This window comes from Pinus tabuliformis, chromosome 4_2 (genome assembly GCF_031772625.1).
Source record: "Pinus tabuliformis cultivar Carrire ecotype Pingquan chromosome 4_2, CPIR1, whole genome shotgun sequence".
Lineage (NCBI taxonomy): Eukaryota > Viridiplantae > Streptophyta > Pinopsida > Pinales > Pinaceae > Pinus > Pinus tabuliformis.
The window spans coordinates 697857245-697883450 of record NC_142304.1 but is presented as its reverse complement, the minus strand read 5'-3'; the positions used below and the strand labels follow the sequence as shown (position 1 = coordinate 697883450).

The 26206-nt window shown below is 42.2% G+C and overlaps 1 protein-coding gene across 1 annotated transcript in view; it reads right to left on the bottom strand.

Annotated features, from left to right (window-relative positions):
• Nucleotides 1–26206, bottom strand: part of LOC149171397 (uncharacterized) — a 421147-nt gene that overhangs the window by 32836 nt on the left and 362105 nt on the right.

Sequence of the window (26206 nt, the reverse complement as noted above, 5' to 3'; positions counted from 1 at the left end):
TGAGGGACTGCTAACAACAATTGGGAGATGAAGTTTGGATGGACGAGAGACCTAGAACGGACCTCCTAACCAGGCCGCAGTCACCTCTAAGGACAAGGAAAACAGGGGTATTTTCCCTATACATTAGGCTAGTTGGTGTGCCCTAACCAGTGAAGTACATGCACAGAACCCAAGGCAGAAATCAGCAGTACCATGTGGCTTATTGAGGGCTGTTTGTGGACTGATAGATGCATGGGACAACAAGGCAACTAGTACAGCAGTACTAATAGGACAACAAAGGAAATAGTGTTGCTAACTGTTAGCTCTGCTACATGTTGCTGATGTCCGAGGAGCAGAAGTAAGCTTGGTCCTTAGTTTTTGCTCAGAGAAGGTCTACACCGGTTCTCCTTGCCTTGCTCCGTTCCCTCACCCATTCCTCTCTCACCTCCTTTACACACGCTTCTGTCTAAAATCACATAAAGCGCTTTTAAAACTCTGAAACCCATAAAACCGCACGCCTTTGCGAAATTCCTAATACACCATTTCCCTGTCACATCAGTCGAAAATCCGTGCGATCACATCTGCGCCATCCGATCAATCCCCGCCACGATTGAACGACATTTGCTCCTCCCGCTCCTGCGAGCTGCCCGGGCCTTAATTCGCGATCAAAGCGGTTCCCGCTGCCACGTGTCGTGCGATGATTGTAATTGCAAGCCCTCGTATGATTACCGCCCAACCCCCGATGGCGGTGCGATAAATACCGCTTACCGCCAAAACCATAGTCCCCGCTCGTTAACCTCCGCGCATCTCTTCTGCCTGATAACCGTTGGATCTGTCTGCTCGAGATCTAATGGCTCGCGATCACTTTGCTCCCGTATCCTCCTGATACTTCCCTCCAAGCGCTGTCTGCCGTCCATCTACGCGATCCAATGGCCGATGTCTCTCCTCCGCCCTACTCGTACATCCGTCATGCAGTCCACTCACCCTTATCATGCCATACACCCGAAGGACGAAGGCGACCATCTACTTGTACATGGTGTATTTCCTCTGCAACCACCGCATTCAACAAACAGGATGGCTGAGAAGAAAAAGGACATGCCTCGAGCAAATCAACGCATTTAATAGTCATGGAACTTCTTCCATACGACACTCCACCTGCTCGAGAAGTACAACAGAGCATCCGAGAAGATCAAATTCACAGGCAAATTTCACCAGAGACTCTATCAGACAGTTAAAGCGGTTGGTGGTCCATTATGACCCCTCCACACCTAGAGTAGCAGAATATCTTTGTAATAAAACTCTATATATACCCAGAAACAAGAGGTAATCAGGCTTGATGGTTGTTGTTTTGATGTAAGGTTCAACTTCTGGAGACTGTGACTGCTTTGATACTTGCAGCGTCTCGTCAGCATTTTCAGCTAATACAAGCTTCTTTTGCTGTTAATTGCTCACTTTCCATCTCTTTTCTGTTCTAGGCTGTGCTTGATATGCATTCTTCCTGAACTCTTGATGTTTAGCATTAGAGGGGCTGTCATCCCACCTCTGTGTTATAATCTTGTGTGTATTAGTGGATCTGTCAATCAGGTTTCTTTTCACTTAATGACAGAGAGCTGTCATCCTGTCTGTACACTAGGGAATTAGATTTGCAGACCTCTTTACTAGTTGCTGCTGGCCATCACAGGGTCCTGTGCATCTGCTGGTATGGTCAGTATTCTCCATATTCACCCAATCCTTGAACTGTGAGTAATTGGTGGTCTAAAGCCTTGTAGTCTGGGGGTGTTCACGCATGTCTGGAGTTAAGTAAAGTAGGAGTGGTTATCTGGCTTGAATATGCATCATTCCTTCCATTCATCCATTTCCAACATTGAGTTGAGTTTGTGATGTCTCGAGCATCTCCGAGCTACAACCTAGGAGAGTTTCTTAGGGAGATAACATCGATTGGCGCCGTTGCCGGGGAGAGGAGATTGAAGCTCAACCCCCCTGGGAGAACAACATAGTTCCATGCTTTGATGATAGAAAAAGTCTGGACACATTTATGGTTGTAATCATCTATCTGGCGACTCTACTGGAGAACCTACCTGGTGGCAACTCCACATTTTAGTTCTGGCTCAGTTTGTGAGGCATACTCGGAGAAATCCTCAGAAATCACCAGCAAACCCAGTGCCTAACCCTGAGAAGATTGCTAAGCAGAAGAAAACATCACAGAAAGGAGCATCAGGATCAGGTAAGCCCAAGAAATCTTATGTATCTCTGAAAGAGAAAGTTATAGCTAAGGACATACCGTTTGAAGATTTAGAGCCTAGCACTGTTAGTAAAGAAATACCTTCAGAGATTCATACAGCTCCTTGTTCAGTCAGTTCCCCTTTGGATCTCAGTCCAAAGAAAGCCTCCCATACAGTCCATCATTTTCCCTCAGTTCTGTCATCCATTTCATTACTTCCTACCATTCAATCTGCCAGTATCCTTCCACATATCCCAGTCATGGCAGGCCAGCAAGTTCCCACGAAGATGGAAAGACTCATAGCTGCCAGGTATGGACACCTGGTCTTGCCTGTTCCTTTGAACGCCATGCCTGCAGGAGAGTATCAGAAATATATGCCCAAGTTCACTGGTACAGAGGGAGTAACAACTGAAGAACACTTTGAATCTTTCTATAGTTATGCTGATAACTTAGATATCAATGAAGACGATGTGTGGAGGAGAGCGTTTGTCCAGAGCCTTGATGGAGAGGCTAAAAAGTGGTTCAGAGAATTGCCTCATAGGTCTATAGCAGACATTGAGGCCTTAGATGATGTGTTCCTAAAGAGTTGGGGGGATAAGAAGGATCTGATCTATCATCACACTGAATTTGGGAACTTGTAGAGGGATGAGCTCTCATCATCCTCAGATCCTAAGATCGACAAAATGGTCAGGATGATTGAGTCATTGGCCTTTGAAGTTTCCAAATTAAGGGCTGAGCAGCTTTCTAGGAAAGCAGGAGCTCCTAGTGCCTTTTCTCTTCCAAATCCAAATCCATACAGAGGAGAACAGGAGCAGTTGCAGAGTTTGCAGAGAAGCAAAGATGCCAACGAAAACCAGTGAAGACCCTTTTCCAAAGTATAGTCATTGAAGAAGAGGATGAAGTCCATGGTACGAAAGATAAGGGCAGTGCCCCTTTCTTAACCAGAGCTGCCTATGAAAAGTCATTATCCAAAGGCCCTGCTCATAATTTTGTTGTGCCTGCAGAACAACAAGCTTATAAGCAGAAGCGACCAGCAGCAGGTCCCACCATCCTTGAAGAGCCTGAACCTAAAGCTTGCCCAGCTTCTGATGACTATGCATCTCTGCAAATTGACCAACCTACTGTTATCCTCGGCCCAATGATCAAAAAGGGTGAAGAAAGCTCCCCATCATCTTGTGCTTCTCTGTCAGATCAAGATAAAACCACTCATAATTGCCTCCTAGGCTCTGAGGCCAGCTATAACTCAATGCTCAAGGCCGATATTGATAATCTCAGTCTTGATATCATGAAGCCTGCCCATATGGACTCAACACAGCTTGAAAGGGCAGTTTGGCAAATCACAGAGGAAGAGGATGTACAGTTTTGGGACACTTCCTTGGATGTGGACTGTTCTAAGAAAGATGCAGGAGCGGGTGAAGTCTTTGTGTCCCCCACACAAGAATACATCAGTTCACCATTTATATTAATTGTGCAGGCCACAAATGATACAGCCGAGTACATAGCAGCCCTGGTTATTCAGCAGGTGTACAAAAGCTCCCATGAAGAACATCCAAGGATGAGAGCATACAGAGAGGGGGTGAGATACAAACCATCTCTACCTGATAAGGTCAAATGCCCTAAACTTTTTGAGGTAGATGATCAAGTAAATACGATTTTGCAAATCTTTGATGAATCGACTGACATGCATACTGACAAAGAGAAGGGGAAACAATTTTGGTGGCCCAGTAAATGGGCAGTTTTTGAAAATTTAGGTTGTTTAAGGTTTTCAGGCTTTAATGTTGTGAATGTGTTCTTTTATAGGTTTTAGTGTAGACTTAATTAGACTCCATGCCCAATGGAATACTAGGCAATGTTTTTAATCTTGTTCTGGTGTAGAAGGCAATGGTCTACGGTTCTTGAGACCTCACAGGGAGGATCTCATCCCCAGAAGGAGCCAGTGTTAGCTCTGCTACATGTTGCTGATGTCTGAGGAGCAGAAGTAAGCTTGGTCCTTAGTTTTTGCTCAAAAAAGGTCTACACCGGTTCTCCTCGCCTTTCTCTGTTCCCTCGCCCATTCCTCCCTCACCTCCTTTACACACGCTTCTGTCTAAAATCTCATAAAGCGCTTTTAAAACTCTGAAACCCATATAACCACGTGCCTTCGCGAAATTCCTAATACACCATTTCCCTGTCACATCAGTCGAAAATCCGTGCGATCACATCCGCGTCGTCCGATCAATCCCCGCCGCGATCAGACGACATCCGCTGCTCCCGCTCTCGCGAGCTGCCCGTGCCTTAATTCGCGATCAAAGCGGTTCTCGCTGCCACGTGCCGTGCGATGATTGTGATCGCAAGCCCTCATACGATTACCGCCTGACCCTCGATGGCAGTGCGATAAATACCGCTTACTGCCAAAACCATAGTCCCCGCTCGTTAACCTCCGCGCATCTCTTCTGCTCGATAACCGTTGGATCTGTCCGCCCGAGATCCAACGGCTCGCGATCACTTTGCTCCCGTATCCTCCCAATACTTCCCTCCAAGCGCTGTCCGCCGTCCATCTGTGCGATCCAATAGCCGATGTCTCTCCTCCGCCCTGCTCGTACATCCGTCATGCAGTCCACTCACCCTTATCATGCCATGCACCCGAAGGACGAAGGCGACCATCTACCTGTACCTGGTGTATTTCCTCCACAACCACCGCATTCAACAAACAGGATGGCCGAGAAGAAAAAGGACATGCCTCGAGCAGATCAACGCATTTAACAGTTATGGAACTTCTTCCATACGACACTCCACCTACTCGAGAAGTACAATAGAGCATCTAAGAAGATCAAATTCACAAGCAAATTTCACCAGAGACTCTATTAGACAGCTAAAGGGGTTGGTGGTCCATTATGACCCCTCCACGCCTAGAGTAGTAGAATATTTTTGTAATAAAACTCTATATATACCCAGAAACAAGAGGTAATCAGGGTTGACGGTTGTTGTTTTGATGTAAGGTTCAACTTCTGGAGACTGTAACTGCTTTGATACTTGCAACGTCTCGTCGGCATTTTCAGCTAATACAAGCTTCTTTTGCTGTTAATTGCTCACTTTCCATCTCTTTTCTGTTCTAGGCTGTGCTTGATATGCATTCTTCTTGAACTCTTGATGTTTAGCATTAGAGGGGCTGTCATCCCACCTCTGTGTTATAATCTTGTGTGTATTAGTGGATCTGTCAATCAGGTTTCTTTTCACTTAGTGACAGCGAGCTGTCATCCTGTCTGTACACTAGGGAATTAGATTTGCAGACCTCTTTACTGGTTGCAACCGGCCATCACAGGGTCCTGAGCATCTACTAGTGTGGTCAGTATTCTCCATATTCACCCAATCCTTAAACTGTGACTAATTGGTGGTCTAAAGCCTTGTAGTTTGGGGGTGTTCACGCATGTCTGGAGTCAAGCAAAGTAGGAGTGGTTATCTGGCATGAATATGCATCATTCCTTCCATTCATCCATTTCCAACATTGAGTTGAGTTTGTGATCTTCCGAGCATCTTCGAGCTACAACCTAGGAGAGTTTCTTGGGGAGATAACATCGATTGGTGCCGTTGCCGAGGAGAGGAGATTGAAGCTCAGCCTCCCTGGGAGAACAACACAGTTCCATGCTTTGATGATAGACAAAGTCTGGACACATTTCTGGTTGTAATCATCTGTCTGGCGACTCTATTGGAGAACCTACTTGGTGGCGACTCCACATTTCAGTTCTGGCTCAGTTTGTGAAGCATATTGGGAGAAATGCTCAGAAATCACCAGCTGACCCAGTGCCTGACCCTGAGAAGATTGCTAAGCAGAAGAAAACATCACAGAAAGGAGCATCAGGATCAGGTAAGCCCAAGAAATCTTATGTATCTCTGAAAGAAAAAGTTATAGCTGAGGACATACAGTTTGAAGATTTAGAGCCTAGCACTGTTAGTTAAGAAATACCTTCAGAGATTCATACAACTCCTTGTTCAGTCAGTTCCCCTTTGGATCTCAGTCCAAAAAAAGCCTCCCATACAGTCCATCATTTTCCCTCAGTTCTGTCATCCATTTCATTACTTCCTACCATTCAATCTGCCAGTATCCTTCCACATATCCCAGTCATGGCAGGCCAGCAAGTTCCCACGAAGATGGAAAGACTCATAGCTGCCAGGTATGGACCCCTGGTCTTGCCTGTTCCTTTGAACGCCATGCTTACAGGAGAGTATTAGAAATATATGCCCAAGTTCACTGGTATAGAGGGAGTAACAGCTGAAGAACACCTTGAATCTTTCTATAATTATGCTGATAACTTAGATATCAGTGAAGACGATGTGTGGAGGAGAGTGTTTGTCCAGAGCCTTGATGGAGAGGCTAGAAAGTGGTTCAGAGAATTGCCCCATAGGTCTATAGCAGACATTGAGGCCTTAGATGATGTGTTCCTAAAGCATTGGGGGGATAAGAAGGATCTGCTCTATCATCACACTGAATTTGGGAACTTGCAGAGGGATGAGCTCTCATCATCCTCAGATCCTAAGATCGACAAAATGGCTAGGATGATTGAGTCATTGGCCTTTGAAGTTTCCAAATTAAGGGCTGAGCAGCTTTCTAGGAAAGCAGGAGCTCCTAGTGCCTTTTCTCTTCCAAATCCAAATCCATATAGAGGAGCACAGGAGCAGTTGCAGAGTTTGCAGAGAAGCAAAGATGCCAACGAAGACCAAAGGGTGAAGACCCTTTTCCAAAGTATAGTCATGGAAGAAGAGCAATTTGAAGAAGAGGATGAAGTCCATGGTACGGAAGACAGGGGCAGTGCCCCTTTCTTACTAGACCTGCCTATGAAAAGTCATTATCCAAAGGCCCTGCTCATAATTTTGTTGTGCCTGCAGAACAACAAGCTTATAAGCAGAAGCGACCAGCAGCAGGTCCCACCATCCTTGAAGAGCCTAAGCCTAAAGCTTGCCCAGCTTCTGATGACTATGCATCTCTGCAAATTGACCAACCTGCTGTTATCCTCAGCCCAGTGATCAAAAAGGGTGAAGAAAGCTCCCCATCATCTTGTGCTTCTCTGTCTGTTCAAGATAAAACCACTCATAATTGCCTCCTAGGCTCTGAGGCCAGCTATAACTCAATGCTCAAGGCTGATATTGATAATCTCAGTCTTGATATCATGAAGCCTGCCCAGATGGACTCAACACAGCTTGAAAGGGCAGTTTTCCAGATCACAGAGGAAGAGGATGCACAGTTTTGGGACACCTCCTTGGATGTGGACTGTTCTAAGAAAGATGCAGGAGCAGGTGAAGTCTTTGTGTCCCCCACACAAGAATACATTAGTTCACCATTTATATTAATTGTGCAGGCCACAAATGATGCAACTGAGTACACAGCGGCCCTGGTTATTCAGCAGGTGTACAAAAGCTCCCATGAAGAACATCCAAGGATGAGAGCATACAGAGAGGGGGTGAGATACAAACCATCTCTACCTGATAAGGTCAAATGCCCTAAACTTTTTGAGGCAGATGATCAAGTAAATCTGATTTTGCAAATCTTTGATGAATCAGCCGACATGCATACTGACAAAGAGAAGGGGAAACAATTTTGGTGGCCCAGTAAATGCGCAGTTTTTGAAAATTTAGGTTGTTCAAGGTTTTCAAGCTTTAATGTTGTGAATGTGTTCTTTTACAAGTTTTAGTGTAGACTTAATTAGACTCCATGCCCAATGGAATATTAGGCAATGTTTTTAATCTTGTTCTGGTGTAGAAGGCAGTGGTCTACGGTTCTTGAGACCTCACAGGGAGGATCTCATCCCCAGAAGGAGCCTGTGTTAGCTTTGCTACATGTTGCTGATGTCCGAGGAGCAGAAGTAAGCTTGGTCCTTAGTATTTGCTCAGAGAAGGTCTACACTGGTTCTCCTTGCCTTTCTCCGTTCCCTCGCCCATTCCTCTCTCACCTCCTTTACACACGCTTTTGTCTAAAATCTCATAAAGCGCTTTTAAAACTCCGAAACCCATATAACCGCGCGCCTTCGCGCCTTCGCGAAATTCCTAATACACCGTTTCCCTGTCACATCAGTCGAAAATCCGTGCGATCACATCTGCGTCGTCCGATCAATCCCCGCCGCGATTAGATGGCATTCGCTCCTCCTGCTCCCGCGCGCTGCACGCGCCTTAATTCGCGATCAAAGCGGTTCCCACTACCACGTGTCGTGTGATGATTGTGATCGCAAGCCCTCGTGCGATTACTGCCCGAACCCCGATGGCGGTGCGAAAAATATTGCTTACCGCCAAAACCATGTCCCCGCTCGTTAACCTCCGCGCATCTCTTCTGCCCAATAACCGTTGGATCTGTCCACCTGAGATCCAACGACTGGCGATCACTTTGCTCCCATATCCTCCCGATACTTCCCTCCAAGCACTGTCCGCCGTCCATCTGCGCGATCCAACGGCCGATGTCTCTCCTCCACCCTGTGCGTACATCCGTCATGCAGTCCACTCACCTTTATCATGCCATGCACCCGAAGGACAAAGGCGACCATCTTCCTGTACCTGGTGTATTTTCTTCGCAACCACCGCATTCGACAAACAGGATGGCCAAGAAGAAAAAGAACATGCCTCGAGCAGATCAATGCATTTAACAGTTATGGAACTTCTTCCATATGACACTCCACCTGCTCGAGAAGTACAACAGAGCATCCGAGAAGATCAAATTCACAGGAAAATTTCACGAGAGACTCTATCAGACAGTTAAAGTGGTTGGTGGTCCATTATGACCCCTCCATGCCTAGAGTAGTAGAATATCTTTGTAATAAAACTCTATATATACCCAGAAACAAGCGTCGGCATTTTCAGCTAATACAAGCTTCTTTTGCTGTTAATTGCTCACTTTCCATCTCTTTTCTGTTCTAGGTTGTGCTTGATATGCATTCTTCCTGAACTCTTGATGTTTAGCATTAGAGGGGCTGTGATCCCACCTCTGTGTTATAATCTTGTATGTATCAGTGGATCTGTCAATCAGGTTTCTTTTAATTTAGTGACAGAGAGCTGTCATCCTGTCTTTACACTAGGGAATGAGATTTGCAGACCTCTTTACTGGTTGCAGCCAGCCATCACAGGGTCCTGTGCATCTGCTGGTGTGGTCAGTATTCTCCATATTCACCCAATCCTTAAACTGTGAGTAATTGGTGGTCTAAAGCCTTGTAGTCTGGGGGTGTTCACGCATGTCTGGAGTCAAGCAAAGTAGGAGTGGTTATCTGGCTTGAATATGCATCATTCCTTCCATTCATCCATTTCCAACATTGAATTGAGTTTGTGATGTCCCGAGCATCTCCAAGCTACAACCTAGGAGAGTTTCTTGGGGAGATAACACTAACATGCATGGGACAACAAGGTGACATAGTGTTGCTAACATACATGGGACAACAATGACATAGTGCTGCTAACATGCATGGTACAGCAAGGTGACATAGTGCTGCTAACATGCATGGGATAGCAAGGTGACATGGTGCTGCTAAGACACATGGACAACAGCCAGGTATGCTAAGACATATGGGACAGCTGCAAGGTATGGCAAGGCAAAGTGGGACAACAGCTGTGACATGGCAGAAGGCACATGGTACAGTAGCAAGCATGGTACAACAGCAAGCATGGACAACATGGATAGCAGTGGCAAGCATGGTGTTGCAAGCACATGAGACATGCAGTATGACAACATGGTTCAACCATGGCACATGGGACAACAGTGCAGCATAAGGTGCAGCAGTCATGAGGTCCAGCATTGTGATGATGGGTGTAGCATGGTGAGGTGCAGCATGATGACGAGATGCAGCACAATGAGAGGTGAAGGAGTCACCTTGGAGAATCAGTTGAAGCAGCATGTCTTCAACTGATCTCATGTATCATCTTCCTAGAGATGATCTCTGCTCTTATCTAGATAAGTCAAAGTGTTGACTTATGTTGTAAATGTACTATCTCTCTCTCTCTCTGCTGAACTATTGAAGAACATAAAAGAATAATTGATCAAGGGTTTCCCCACATTGGGGTTTGTCCCTGGCTAACGCCACATCTTGTGTCCTCTAGTCTTGGCTTGTCTTCTGCGATTTATGTTTATGTTCTATCCGCAGTTTACTTTAATGCTTATGTGATTGCTAATCTGAAAAAAGATATCAAGCTAACTGTGAAAATTGAAATAAATTGCTCTAAGCATAGAACATACCTAAAATTAACACAATCACATTCAAATGAGCAATTATTTAAGCCTTTACAACAACAAGAAGTAAAATCACTCTAGATCCAAAAATGACAAGCATGTATGAACCAAATATGAGCAATGAGACACCCAATGATTTGCCAAGTGAAAATATAAGCTAACTAACCTTCTTATGATGTATTTTTCAGTGTTATATCAGATTTCAATGCACTTATGATAACAGTAAGAAAATTGTGAAAACAGTGAAGCACCAATATGAGAATGTGTGCCAAAATGTGCCAAACAATTGCCAAATGCCAAAACAAGCTTATGAAACTGAAATTTTAGATTCTTTAGCCCTTTATGGTGTATTTATCAGATCTGATCACAATGTGATTTTTGGAGCATTCAAATTTGAATTTAATCACTGTTATGAATGTATTGAGAGAGCTATAGCAAAACAGTGAGAATTATAAGGGTTAGAAACCAAACCCTTAGGCCCTAGGCCTTGAAGATCACTTGCCCAATTTGCCAAAAAAAATTCAAGGCCTTAAACATCTGCAAGAACCCAAAAATTGACCCAAAATATCGCTGCAAAACCCACCAATATTTAGTCCAGAAATCAAATGACCAACCGGAGGATGAATGAGGGCAAATAAGGGCTAGGAGGAGGGCAAAAGGGAAGGGAGAAAACCCTTGTAGGCCTGCAGCTAAGACTTAGAGGCCTAGAAAACCCCACGACAGAGGAGGGAGGGCCTAGGTGGGCCCACGACAAGCCTTAAAGGCTGTCGTCCAGGCTGAGGAAGGGGTCGCAAAGCCCTAAGGGGCTGCGACCTAGGGCTAAGGCCTCAAAGAGGCCTTAACAAGGTTTGCCGCTAAGTCGCTAGGCCAAAAGGAGGAGGCTGAAACGAGGAGATTCTAAGGGAAAGGGGACGGAGGGGAAGAGAGGGAGAGCAAAAGGATAAGGAGGCAAGGGGAGGAAGAAAGAGGGGGTCAACAGAGAAGAAGGAGGGTCGAAGCCTTTAGGGCTCATGACCAAGCAAAAAGGGCCAAAAATAAGGATTACACAAGGGGTAGAGGGATGACGTTGAGGCTAGGAGGAAGACATTGGGCCCCAAGGCCCTAAAAAAATTTGAAACCCTCGCCCAAAAATATATTTTGCTTCAGCTCTTCAATTTGCACAAAATTCTTTAGTTGTTGGCCCTGCAAAAAAATTTTAGAGGCTAGACCTTCACCCTCAAGGGCCTAGATCTAGCTCTAATTCAACAATTTTCCTTTGATCTCACCTGCACAAATAAGTTTGCAATAGCCCAAAACCCCAATATATACAAAAATTCAAAATCCCAAAACCCCAAAAAACCCTAGCCACAAAACAAGGGTTAGAAAATAAAATAATTTACAAAATATGCAAGTGTACAATGCTTAGAAAAAAATTTTAAAATAAAATTTTTGTAAATTTTGATAATGGCTAGATGTATTTTGAAAAATAAATGTAAAACCACAACATTAGCGAAATTAGAAAATCGTATAAAATATTCAGAGTCCAAGCATAATCAGTCTGTGCCATAGTTTGTGGACTTAGAGCCCAAAGGCTGGGGAACCTACAAACACTATATTTTCTCAAGGATAAACCGTTAGAACATACAATGAATTGGATCACCTAAGATAAGCCCAAAACTTACCAATAGAATGTTCCTATCATCTACAATGAAATAACGATTCAATTAAATTTTAAAGCACAATACAAGAATGCTCGTACCCAGCACATACCACAAATTAGCGAGACAAAGACACCATGAACTGCACCCCAAAGTCTTTTATTATGATAATCAAAACGTTCCCAGCAGAACAATAGCTTCACATTAGCTTTTACAAAGTTACATTAGTCAAAAGATCAATTGGCTTGAGACACAAATGACCTCTAATTTATAGATAAATCCTCCAAGTGGAAAATAACGACTAGTTGGATTGATCCCCGTCAAAATAATCTCGGTCGTTGATAAATCTTTGATGATCTTTTAATCTTTGTCGTCGAAATAATTATTTTTTACGAATTTTCTAACTTCTCATTAAAATCATTTTTTATTAACTCAAAAATAATTATTTTGAACTAATTTCCTCAAAAATTTGACTTTGACTTGACCACCAAGGCCCACGGGTCCATTTTTTCTTGAAATTTGCAATACTCCCTTTGTGGGGGACCTCCAAAAATTAATTTCTTCAAGACCCACGAATTTTTCCACTTGGAGAATTTAATTTCTCTAACATTTTAATTTTTTTATTCTAATTAATTAATTTTCTGGCTTAAGATTAATTTTATTTTTGCCAGAAAAATTAATTAATTGACACTTGAGGGGATTAATTAATTTTCCACCCTCAAATATTTTAGCCATGGTATTTAAGTATGAGGGACCATGCATTAAAATATTTTTTACATAAGATTTTAAAGATTCAACTCTCAAAGAGGGAATACTCGTTCATTATAGACCCTCAAGTAACTTACATATTTCTGCAACAAAACATGATCTAGTAGACCAAGTGACTTGTAATAAAATAGTTTATCCAGTTAGCTTAAATTATTCCCAAATCATTTCTACAAAATAATCAACTAAAACACTAGGACTCACCTAAGAGAAGAAGGAACATAATGACACATAACAAAGAAATTACAAAATCATACCCAACACTGTATGGAAAACTCTTGATTCTTTCATTAATCATTAGTTTATCAAGTACAAAATAACATAGTCTTCAGGTTCTTCAAAATTCCAACCTTTCTTCTATAATTTTCCCTCTTTTTATACATCATGAGACAGTTGGTAACTATCAAAATTGTCAAACTACTTAACTACTTTCTAACTGTCTAAAGTAAAAGTCATTACAGAATATTACATTAGAGGGTAAAAGGCACCTCATTTTTCTCAGGAAATAAGATAACATGAAGTAACAGAAATTAAAGTATGATTGGTGATTGTTGTTCGTTGTTTGAATCTGTGGCTTGAGTAGGTGGTCCTGTTGGTGTATCTTTGGTTTGCTCTATCATCCATTCTTTGCATTTTCTCCATAATGGTACATTTGACTTTGGTGCTTCCTCCAATTTGTCAAGTGCTATTCTGCACGCTGTAATCCTACTATAGGTAGGCTTATCTGTAAACAAAGTCTTCACCATCCATAAAAACTTAAAATCTTTGTTAAGGTAGTTCACAATGGTGACTCCCTTTAATAATGTTGTCTTTTCATGAATGTTATCAACTTTGCTCTTTGCCTCAACTAGCAAGGTCTCATATGTCTTCCATGGCAGCAAGAGGGAAGTCCAGCTCTAACTCTTTTATCAAACAGGATGTTAAACTTGGAAACTGCTTCCTTCATCTCATTTATCTTCTTCTCAGCAGTATTTCTGTAAATATTTCTGACAATCATCTTGTTATAATCTATTGCACATAATGTTCTGTCTAGCATGTCATGCTCCTTTAATTCTGAAGTAGATTTAGAATTAATGAAATCTATCATTCTCTTTGCAAACTTTGATCTATCTAAATCTTTTTGCTTATTTTTCATGACCACACCTTCCATGTCTCGGACTATTGTTTTCTCCTCAGAGATAATAACAAGGAATTCCTAGATGCCCTTGATAATCTCAATGATTTCATCCCATAGGATTTCCTTGGCTTGAATTAAGGACATATTGCCCTTCATTTTTTCCTTCAGCCTTTTAATTTCATCTTCAGCCCTTAGAAGATCCTCCGTGTACTTTTTTGCATTTTCTTTCTCCATTCTTGCTTCTTCACTCAAATTCAATACCTTACAGGTTGTGTCCAATTCTCTTTGTGCTTTCTTTACATCATGCTCAGCCATTTTAAGCTCTTTTCCCAACTGTAATACCTGTGTTGTTGGATCATCTGTGTTGGCTAGCATTACTATTGTACAAACATGAGTATCTACCTGTTGTTGCAACTTATCCAAAGATTCTTTAAGTAAAGAAACTTCTTCAGTTTTCTGCAATACATCCTGTAGGAGCTTTTCCTTTTCATTTTCAACTTCAGCTATCCTTGCAGCAATGGGATGCTCACCTGTAGGTAGATTCAACTTCTTCTTTAAAACCCCAATCTCTGACTTAGCAGATTGCAACAATTTCTAAATTGCAGGTTGATTATTAGGGTTGACACTTATCTTTATGATAATTTTCTTTAGTTCATCCACCTGAACATTCAAAGCTCTGGAGGTGGCTTTCTCCAACTTCAATTGCTGAATTACCTTATTTAGCATTTTCTCTACCTTAATAGCTGCTGCATTTGTTTTATGTAAATCATTTATGATCAATTGCCCAGTTTGCATGTGCAAATTGATCTTGTCAAGCATTGGAAGCTTGTGAGTATCAACAATCAAATTTACAGTCTTGAAATTACTGGTGGACCCAACTGATATTTCAGTAGGATGAGAGAAAGCAATTTTAAGTTGACTTTTCTCCAAATCCATAGTAGATAACAATCTAGTTTGTTCAGGAGCAACTTGAGACTCAGCTTGAGCCTCCATATTTAACTTCACTTTCTGGTTTCTCTCAGCTATTTGAGCAAACATACTTTGAATTAAAGGAACCTGATCATGAACAGGTTCTCTGGAAGATGGGGAAGCTGGGGCACCCTCTGTTTCTCCTAATTGAATTACTAAACCAGGTTGTGCTGAAGACATTGCATCCAGAAGTTTAGTCCTTTTTGCTGCTTCAGATTCTTCCTCGTCCAAATCAATAACTTCTTCTCTAACCCTCTTGACCCCTTTCTCTGTGATACTAGGGGTTTCAATCTCTGTCCCCTGAGTGTTCTGCAAACCTCCATTTGCCAATTTCTCTGTTTCTGGTCTACTTTCATGCAAAAAGGTTGAATATCCATTCTCTAGCCTTCTCTTTGAAATAATTTGATGAGGGTCATAAGCCCACTCAACCACTTGTAAAAGACAAGTCATTCAATAATCTCTCGACCTCTTGGGCAGCTTGTCTGGTGTTCACAATGAAGGGTCCTACTGCTTTGGGAAATTTAAAGAAATAGCCTTTCTTCATAGGAACAAAATGGACTTGATCTACATTCAAGCTCTGTCTGATAAATTCAAGGGAAGAAAACCTCATTGGGACAAATTTTGGTAACCTGTATGGTTTGACAGTGGCTCCATAAACCCTGATCTCTGCATGTTCTTCAAAGATCAACCAGTCTCCACAGCTCACATCTTTACTCAATTGAAGAAATTCTTGAGCTTTAGGAAGAAATGTTGGGGGCAAGGTTCCATTCAAGATCTTATAAGCCACTGGAAGGAATAAAGAAGTGAACTCAAATAAACCACCATCTCCTGGATCACCCCTTATCAGGTCTGTCCAGAATACCACTGACTGCTTCTTTTTATTTATGTCAACAACATTTAGTCCCAAACCTGTAAAATGTTTAGCATTCTGGTACAAAAATAAATAAGTAATAACTGAAGGAAACTTAAAGGACCCAGTAAGAGGCAAAGTCATGAATTGGGTATTGATAGTATCCACCCAGAATGTTGGAATATCTAGTACTACCTCTGGCTTCATCATTAAAGAGAAAAATCCTAGCACTACTTTATCAACCTGCTTGGAGTCTTCTTTTCCTAGAATCTTAGAAATTACTTGCAAGACAGGTCTTATATCAACTGCAAAAATGTCTAAAGAGAACAGATTCCCATCTAGAGAGAATTGACCAGATTTAGGAGCCAAGAAAGAGGTAACATGAGAAAACTCCTGGGGGGATAGGTTATCATAATATGAAATCAAAGTGTTAAAAGTGGCAACTAGGGCCAAACTCCATGTGGATCACCTTATTTATGGCTTTTAATATTTTTCCTAGATTCCTCTCATCGAGAGGTGTAGGATTGATCTAAAGATCATCAGATTCTGATAAGTATTTATGGAGATAAGAATTTCTTTTGATTATGGACAAATTGTCAAGGTCGGCTAGCAAACTTATGTAGGCTCAGAAGCCCAATAGTCGTGTCTATTCAACCTCAACGTTTGCATATAAATATAAGGAGCATTCTCCTCATTTGGACAATTCAATTCACTAATCTTCTCTCTCTCTCCCCTATGCATAAAAGGAGCCTCTCTCTCTCTCTCACACGTGTGGCTGAAAGGAAGACATCCTAGGGCAAGGAAGACGCAGAAAGAAGGATGCTAGGGCAACAGGTCACCCCTTTTACCACCGTTGACCAAGCGTTGACCTTCCAGAAATGAGGATTGGGTGTGGTTGCCTCTCCTAGGCAGGCCACAATGTTTGGCACAAAAATCAAGGTGATCTAACCTCTGGTTTGACTGGTGTTGACTGCCCTAGTTTAGGGCTGCAAGTTGACTTTAGAAATCTGCAAATTGACTGAACTTTTGGGGCTGTTCAAGGGTTGTTTCTTCAGGCTGTTCGAAGACAAGTTGATCAGAAATTGACCAAGTATTTTAGAGGTCAATTTCAGCTAGTTTGACCAAGTTTGACTTTGCTAATCTAGGGTTTGTTGCTGCTGATATAAAATTACAGAATTCAAATTTTGTACTATTTCTCTTTGTTGAACTATTGAAGATAAAAGAAGATTTGATCAAAGGGTTTCCCCGCATTGGGGTTTGTCCCTGGCTAGCCGCCACATCTTGTGTCTCGTCTTGGCTTGTTTTCTGTTGATCATTTAATGTTCTATCTGCACTTTACTTAATGTATATGTGATTGCTAATCTGTGGCTAATAAGAAGAAAAATAAATAAACTGCTCTAAGCATATAACATACCATAATTTAACATGGTATCAGAGCTGAGGTGAAGACAAAGCCCAAGCAAGAGCAAGAGTAAGAGCAATCGCCGAAAAGAAGGTTGGCAAGGCTATCTTAAAAAGAAATCATGGGGTCCTCAACACACTTCCCTGCTGAAGACAAACTCCGTGAGAAGTCTGACTATCACGGATGGAAGATGTCTCTCGATCTAACATTAGAAGAGCAGGAAGTGTTGGACCATGTGAGAGGCGGGATTGTTGAGCTTCCATCAAATGCATCTGCTACTGCTAGGAACAAATGGACCAAGGTAGAAGTCAAAGCAAGGAACATCATCTAGGACTCTATCGACAAGTGCTTGGTGGCCTATGTTTCCGAGCTGAACACCTCCAAGGAAATCTACGATAGACTGGTGAGTTTATTTAAAGTCAATGATGCAAATCAAGTCTTGTTTCATAGAAATAAGCTAAAGGAAATTAAGAAGGGAAAAGATGAGAGTATGCAAGTATATTTCTTAAGGATCACCGAGATCAAGAATGATCTCCTATCTATTGGGGAAGTAATTCCTGATAGGGAAATGACACTCACAACTCTTGGAGGACTGCCATCTGAATGGTACACATTCAGGACTACTCTTCTCAACAATAGCGTAATTCCTGGATTTGAGGAATTAATGGCCAGATGTATTCAAGAGAAAACGAGGATGGAAGAGCAAGAAATGCCCATACTTAAAGGTCATCCCTCTGCCTTTTTCTTCTCATACTAAAAGAAGAAACAATTCCGGGGCTAAATTCAAAGGAAAGGCTGGACCAAAGGGTGGAAGAAAAGGGAAATGTTACAATTGCAATAAAACAAGTCACTATGCAAGGGAGTGCCCTGATAAAAGAGACTCACACCGGGACGATGATCAAAATCCCTCTCAAGGCAATCAAAGGAATGGCAATTCAAATGGCGGAGGTAAAAGAAGTGTCGGAAATCAAGGAAAAGGACAACCATTCAAGAAGGCAAGAAATTCCAGGTATGAATCTAACACTGTTAACAATAAGCAAGATGAATATTATCTACTAGTAGCTCTATCTACTACTACTCCCCCGGACTTGCTGGGAAATTGGGTTATTGATAGTGGTGCCTCAAGGCACTTCACTGATTACAAAGAAGCTCTCTATAATCTGATAGAGAAGGAAACCAACCTGGAAATTGTTCTTGGAGATAATTCAAAATATCCTGTGAAAGGCGTAGGAAATGTCACTCTTCAATTGAATCAGGGTAATACAATCCACTTACAAGATGTATTATATGTACCTGATCTCAAAAAGAACCTGGTGTCCATTCGGTAATGGAAGACAATGGCTATAAGGTGGCCTTCAGTGATGGCAAGGTATGTGTATGGAAAAAGAACTTTAAAGATGCTTTTACTCTTGGGTTTCGAGTTGATTCATTATATCAGGTCCGTGGAAGTCCGCTGGGTGTCATGTCTTGTGACACATCTCTTCAGTTCGAACTATGGCATCGGAGGTTTGCTCACCTTCATTATAAAGCTCTACCCGATGTAAGAAAAATGGTGACTGGGATGCCCAAGTTCAGATTAGAGCAAGAAGGTGTATGTCCAGGATGTGTCGAAGGGAAGCTCAAAAGGGGACCATTCCCCTCAAGCCAAAGCAAGACCTCCGATATATTACAGTTGGTTCACTTAGACATATCCGGTATGATGCCTGTGAACTCCTTGGGAGGATATTTATATTACCTCACTTTTATAGATGATTATTCTCGTAAGACTTGAATATACTTCTTGAAAAATAAGGATGAAGTGTTCTCTTGGTTTCGGCACTTCAAAGCCTTGATTGAGAATCAAATTGAAAAGAAGATCAAGATCTTAAGCATTGATAATGGGACTGAATATGAATCCAATGAGTTTCATGACTTTTGCAAAGAGGCCGGCATTAAGAGGGACACTACTACACCATACACTCCTGAACAAAATGGTGTGGCGGAAAGGAAGAATCGTACAATTGTGGAAGTTGTCCATGCTATGCTCCATGATCAAAGACTTCCGAAGTTTCTATGGGCCGAACCTGCAAATACTGTCGTATATGTACAAAACCGATGCCCTCATCAAGCATTGGGTTCCAAGATTCCCGAAGAAATGTTCACTAGTAAGAAACCTGACGTATCTCATTTTAGAATTTTTGGAAGCCCTGTATATTTTCATGTGCCTAAAGAAAAAAGGAATAAATTGGGTGCATCTGGAAAGAAAGGAATTTTCATGGGCTATAGCGAACATACTAGGGGCTATAGAATCTATGTAGCTGGTCAAAGGGAAGCTGAGATTAGTCATGATGTCACCTTTGACGAAGATATGGCTCTTAGCAAGGTAGACAATCTTCCTACTTTAAGGGGATCTAAAGAAGCTGACACTAGAGAACCGAAGGAAAAAGAAGATGAGACGATGCCCGATGTGGAAGAACCTATGGATCCTATTGATCCTCCTTCGCAAGAGCCTTCCTCTTCTAGGAAGAGGCCTTCATGGCTTAGGGGGCCACTTGATGATGCTAAAGGACACATTGCACCCTGAGGAACCTTCCGTGAAAGTAAGAAGCCAAATAGGTGTCAGGGATACCTGACCATCATGAGCACGATCATCCAAAATGAACCTTCGTCATTCACAGACGTCGTCAAGCATCAAGTATGGAAGGATGCTATGACCGAGGAATATGAGTCCATTATGAAAAATGATGTTTGGGATGTGGTCGCCAGACCCCAGGACAAAGCAGTTGTCACTTCAAAATGGCTTTACAAGATAAAGCATGTAGTTGATGGAAGTGCAGAAAAGTATGAGGCTCATTTTACCGCTCGTGGATTCTCCCAAAAGGAAGGTATAGACTATGACGAGATATTTGCACCTGTTGCCCGATATACCACCATCCGCTTGGTCATAGCCCTTGATGCTTCGCAAGGACGGAACCTACACCAGATGGATGTCAAGACTGCGTTCTTACATGGTTCGATCAAAGAGGAGGTCTATGTGGAGCAACCCGAAGGATTTGAGATTTATGATCGAGAATCTCATGTGTGCAGGTTGAAGAAGGCCCTCTATGGGCTAAAGCAAGCACCCCGAGCGTGGTATGAGAGGATCAATAGCTACTTGATGAAGCTGGGATTCACTAGGAGTGAAGCCGACCCTAACCTTTACTTTAAGGTTAAAGATGACAAGCCTCTTATACTGGTGCTATATGTTGACGATCTCTTTCTAACAGGTGCAGACCCTCTCATTCATGAATGTAAGAGGCAGTTGGCTTCTGAGTTCGAGATGAAAGATCTAGGACTTATGCACTATTTCCTAGGACTAGAAGTCTGGCGGAAACCAGGGGAGATTTTCCTATCTTAAGGAAAATATGTGGTGAAGATATTGGGAGATTCGGCATGGTGGACTGCAAGCCCGTAACTACCTCGATGGAGCTTGACTTCAAGAAGTTAAGCGGTAGTGCTGCCGGACCTGTTTTACGAAATGCTATCGAGTATCGTCAACTCGTTGGAGCATTAATGTTCTTGGTGAACTCCTGTCCGGATATATGCTTTGCAGTCAACACATTGAGTCAACATATGGTTGAGCCTCACCACTCACATTGGATTGGTGCCAAGAATCTGTTGAGATATCTTCGTGGCACAATCACTCATGGGTTGACATACACTACCGGAGATGTGAGACTACTTGGGTATACTGATGCTGATTAGGCAGGTAGTGTGGTGGACCAAAAGAGCACTTCTGGGTGCTGTTTCTCTTTGGGATCTGCCTCGATATCCTAGATGAGTAGGAAGCAGAAGTCGGTGGCTTTAAGCACCGCCGAGGCAGAGTACATTGCTGCTAGCATGGCCTCTTGTGAGGTAGTCTGGTTGCGAAAGCTCTTCAGTGAGCTGTTTGGATTTACATTGGATACCACCGTGATTCTGTGTGACAACCAGAGCGGGATTCGTTTATCAAAGAATCCCATATTTCATGATCGCTCCAAGCATATCGATATCAGGGACCACTATATTCGAGATATGGTGCAGAGGAGCAATAAGGCTCCAACATATCGATACAGATGAACAGGTCGCCGACATTTTGACAAAGCCCCTAGGAAAGGTCAAATTCCCGACTTTCTGAGAACGACATGGTGTCATTCAGAGACTCTCTTATGAGGGTCGAGTATGATGTATTGAGCTCTGGGAACTCCAGGGGGCGCGGGCTACTTCTTGGAGCAACATGTGACCACAGGGCGACTCACCATCCCCTGGTGGTGCACTATGTACAGGGTAAAGGTTCAACCTTCCCCTGTGACACCCCGTGGCCACTGTGGAACAGGATGATTAGTTCTCTTGTGGGCCAGGATGATTCGTTCTCCGTGGCGATTGTGGAGTAGGATGATTAGTTCTCCTGTAGGCCAAGATGATTAGTTCTCCATGGCATCCACTGGACAAGATGATTCGTTCTCCTGTGGATAGGATGATTAGTTCTCCTGTCGAGGCATCCTACCCATGCAGTCTGGGACTCATGGGAAGTACCTCTCATCTAATCAATGAGCAGGGAAATGAGGATAGGGACCATAGTAGTACTATCGATGGACGCATCGCTATATCTACCATACTCCTTATGCTAGAATGACCTCCATTGATCTGGGATCAGTGAGAGTGGTTCAGACTTTGAAACTGACTTCAGGTTAGTGGAGGATGGTATGATACATCCTCGATCATTTCTTCTTCTTCATAGTTCGAGCAGAGCAGAGCAGAGTGGGGTCAAGCTGTACAGGACAATGCATTTGATGGATGGATAGCAGCGACGGTCTGACAGATTGCAGATGAAGTTCTCCCTAGTTGAGAGGGAGTGTTAAAATTGGCAACTAGGGCCAAACTCCATGTGGATCACCTTATTTATGGCTTCTGATATTTTTCCTAGATTCCTCTCATCGAGAGGTGTAGGATTGATCTAAAGATCATCCGATTCCGATAAGTATTTATGGAGATATGAATTTATTTTGATTATGGACAAATTGTCAAGGTCGGCCAGCAAACTTATGTAGGCTCAAAAGCCCAACAATCATGTCTATTCAACCTCAACGTTTGCATATAAATACAAGGAGCATTCTCCTCATTTGGACAATTCAATTCACTCATCTTCTCTCTCTCTCTCTCTCTCTCTCTCTCCTATGCATAAAAGGAGCCTCTCTCTCTCTCTCTCTCCTACACATAAAAGGAGCCTCTCTCTCTCTCACACGTCTGGTTGAAAGGAAGACGTCCTACGGCAAGGTAGACGTAGAAAGGACGCTAGGGCAGCATGTCATCTTTGACCACGGTTGACCAAGCGTTGACCTTCCAGAAGTGTGGATTGGGTGTGGTTGCCTCTCCTAGGCAGGCTGCAATATTTGGCACAAAAATCGAGGTGATCTGACCTCTGGTTTGATCGGTGTTGACTGCCCTAGTTTAGGGCTACAAGTTGACTTCAAAAATCTGCAAATTGACTGAACTCTTGGGGCTGTTCAAGGGCTATTTCTTCAGGTTGTTTGAGGACAAGTTGATCGGAAATTGACAAAGTATTTTAGAAGTCAATTTCAACTAGTTTGACCAAGTTTGACTTCGCTGATCTAGGGTTTGTTGCTGCTGACATAAAATTACAAAATTCAGATTTTGTACTATTTCTCTCTGCTAAACTATTGAAGATAAAAGAATATTTGATTAAAGGGTTTTCCCGCATTAGGGTTTGTCCTTGGCTAGCCGCCACATCTTGTGTCTCTTGTCTTGGCTTGTTTCCTGTTGATCATTTAATGTTCTATCTACACTTTACTTAATGTATATGTGATTGCTAATCTGTGGCTAATAAGAAGAAAAATAAGTAAACTACTCTAAGCATAGAACATACAATAATTTAACACAAAGACTCTTCAGTAAATGTGGTGTAGGTTCTAGATACAGGGTAATTCAAAGCTTGGTGAATTAATCGAGGTTACTTGCAAAACACTCTCCCCTGACTGATTCATTACAAAACACTTCTTGGGGTACATTGCTGAGGCTAACCATTGAATGAATTCAGGGAACAAATGAGTCCTTGGGACAAAAGCTGCTAAAACACCTGACCTAACCATTGCCATGAATATAGGGGACTTTTTATGGTTCAGAATGACTTCTTGATATAGTGAAAGGTGCTTAATTGTGCAAAGGGTATCAGAAATATCACGTTCAACATCCATTAATGGGGTATGGATGACTAAGGAAGAACTTACTTGTTTGGCCATGGTGTCTGTAGATGACAGTTGCTGGTGACAGTTGCTGATGACAGTTGCTGGTGACGGCTGTTGACTCAGAATGCTGAACTGGAGGCGAGGTTGCTCAGTACTAAAAACAAAAGACTAATGCAACAAGGTTTTTACTTTTCTTTTATATATATGGTAATCAAAACGGAGGGAAACCCTGTAATTAACAATGTTGCAATAATCGTTATCGGGATATTATCGGCGAGGGGAAAAAATCAGAAAAAATCAGAAAAAATCAGAAAAAATCGGGAAAAAATCGTAACATACAAAAATAATCATTTTTTTTTAATTTTTTTAATATCTAAAGCATCTACAACATAAAATAAATACATTGACACATAAATATGATAAAAAAACTAATATATAAGATGTTTAATATCATTTCTAGTGCTACATCACACATAATAGTGAATCATGCCCTGAAAAGTAAGCCCTGACTCATGACTCCCAACTCAACCTCAAAATATCAACAAAAAATATAATAATGTATCGCATGAGTCATAATGTCATATACAATGAAATGAACCAAATAACTAAAGTCTAACACTACTAATTTTCTCTGCCCCTCATGAGAAAATGCAATAGCTTTCCCTTTCCCTCTAGATGTAGATGCCAATGGAGTTGGCAGTGGACTCTACTGTGCTCTAGAAGCTGAAGAACTAGGAGCTATAGGAGGTAGACCACGTCCTCTACTAGTGATAGGGGTAGCCCGGGTAGGTGGTGTCACCTCGTCCTCCTGTTTCTTCGCCTCCTCCTCCTCCTCCCCCTTCACTACCTCCTGCTCTAACCAATCATCGGCAGACTCCATGAGAGACCTCTCGGCTTCAACCCTCCATGCAGCAGTGGTGTCAATCCCATCCAATGAGATGGCCTCCATATCAGGTATCCTCTCAAGTTGCCTCACCCACAATCGAAGATTGTAGTAGACGTAGACCATGTCATTAAGTTGCTGGGACTCCAACCTGTACAAAGATCATGAAATAATAATTATAAAAAAAATATTGTTTAATGAATTCAAAAAATTATTTGGAAATTTGCAATATTTTAAGTGTTAACCCGTTGTGCTTCTTGATGTGTATTTTTTCAAATACACTCTAGTTGCACTCGCATCCTGAGGAGCTACATGTTTGGCCGAGGATTCGAATGGCAAGCTTTTGCAGAAATGGTACCCTAGCACCATACATTCTCCACCATGCATCTACAACAAAATTTTAAATAAACATAAGAAAAAAAATGAAATTTGAAAGTTGAAGCAAAGTATGAAGTTATGAACTTGAAGAGACAATGAAATTTGAAACAAACTAAAAAATACCTAGCATTTTAGTCATCCTATCAGTCACAGCCATGTCAAAACCAAATGTGCTACCTGCCATCCTGTATGTCTCAATTTCTTTGGAGATTTCTGTACGTTCTGCTGGAGATCGCACCATCCTCTGAACACAGGTTAAGAATCCATCCATGATCTCAGCATCAAATACGAACCCACATGGGTAAGAAAATGTGGGGTTCAAGTAGATCCCTGCAGCATGAATGGGACGATGGAGTGTGTTGTTCCATCGCTCATCAATCTCTTCCCATAAGAGGAGTTGTCTCTGAAACCCCTCATCTCCCTTATCATCATAGTAGGTCCGAATGGATTCTTTCGCCCTGTCCATGGCCTCATACAAATAGCCCATTGTGGGCTTCTCACCATCAACTAATCGAAGAACCTTTACCAAAGGTTCACTAACAGTGCACACCTCCTGCACTCCCGCCCAGAACTCTTCCTGGTATGAAATTAGTTTGCATATGGCCCCTCCCTCTGCTTTGCGGCTCATTGTCAAAGCACGCCACTCCTCTGAAAGAAACATTCTCTTCACATCCCACATAGAATTCATGAGGGATAGAAGAGATATGAAACTGGTGGCAAACCGTGTAATGGCAGGGCGCACCAACTCTTTGTTGTTGGTGAATTTTCTCATCAAGCTAAGCACAGATGTATGATTATATATAAATTTTGTAATGCTTTTTGATGACTCAACAATATCTTTGACAAAGGAAATTTTCCCTATGTCCTCCAACATCAAATCAATACAATGTGCAGCACAAGGTGTCCAAAATAAAGTAGGATGCCTCTCCATAAGCATCCTACCAGCAGCAACATAATTTGCAGCATTGTCCGTTATGACTTGGACAACATGTTTTGCACCCACCTCCAAAATAAACACATCCAACAAATCACATAAAGTTTTTGCATTTTTGATATGTGAAGATGCATCAACAGATTTCATAAACATTGTCCCCTTGGGACAACTAACCAAGAAGTTTATAAGGGTTCTCCCCTTTTGATCGGTCCAACCATCTGACATCACAGTGCAACCTATTTGTGCCCATGATGCTCTAAACTCCTCCAATCTTTTAGTGCAGTCAACCTTTTCATTTTGAAGAATCCGGCCTCAAAAGTCATCATAAGAAGGGATTTTGTACCTTGGGCCAACAGTTGCAATAGCATCAACCGCAAGCTGGAAAAATGGATTATTCCTTGCAACGCTGAAAGGAATATCACTCCAAAGGAAAAAATTGGCCAACAACTTGTCAGCTTGTTCTTTCTCAGTTTTTTTAAGCATTGAAGTGATAGATGGCTGTGAACCAAGCGTGGTTCTAGGAACAAAAAATGATGAGGCAGCTACCGGGTTGGTTGTAGATATTGATGCTGAAGTAGAACCAGTGCCACTTCCTTGTTCACCTGAGCCTAACACAGTCTTTGTTAGTTGCTTCTTCATTTCTGCTTTGGCCTCTCTATTGTGCTCTAAATTTTCCAATGATCTCATGG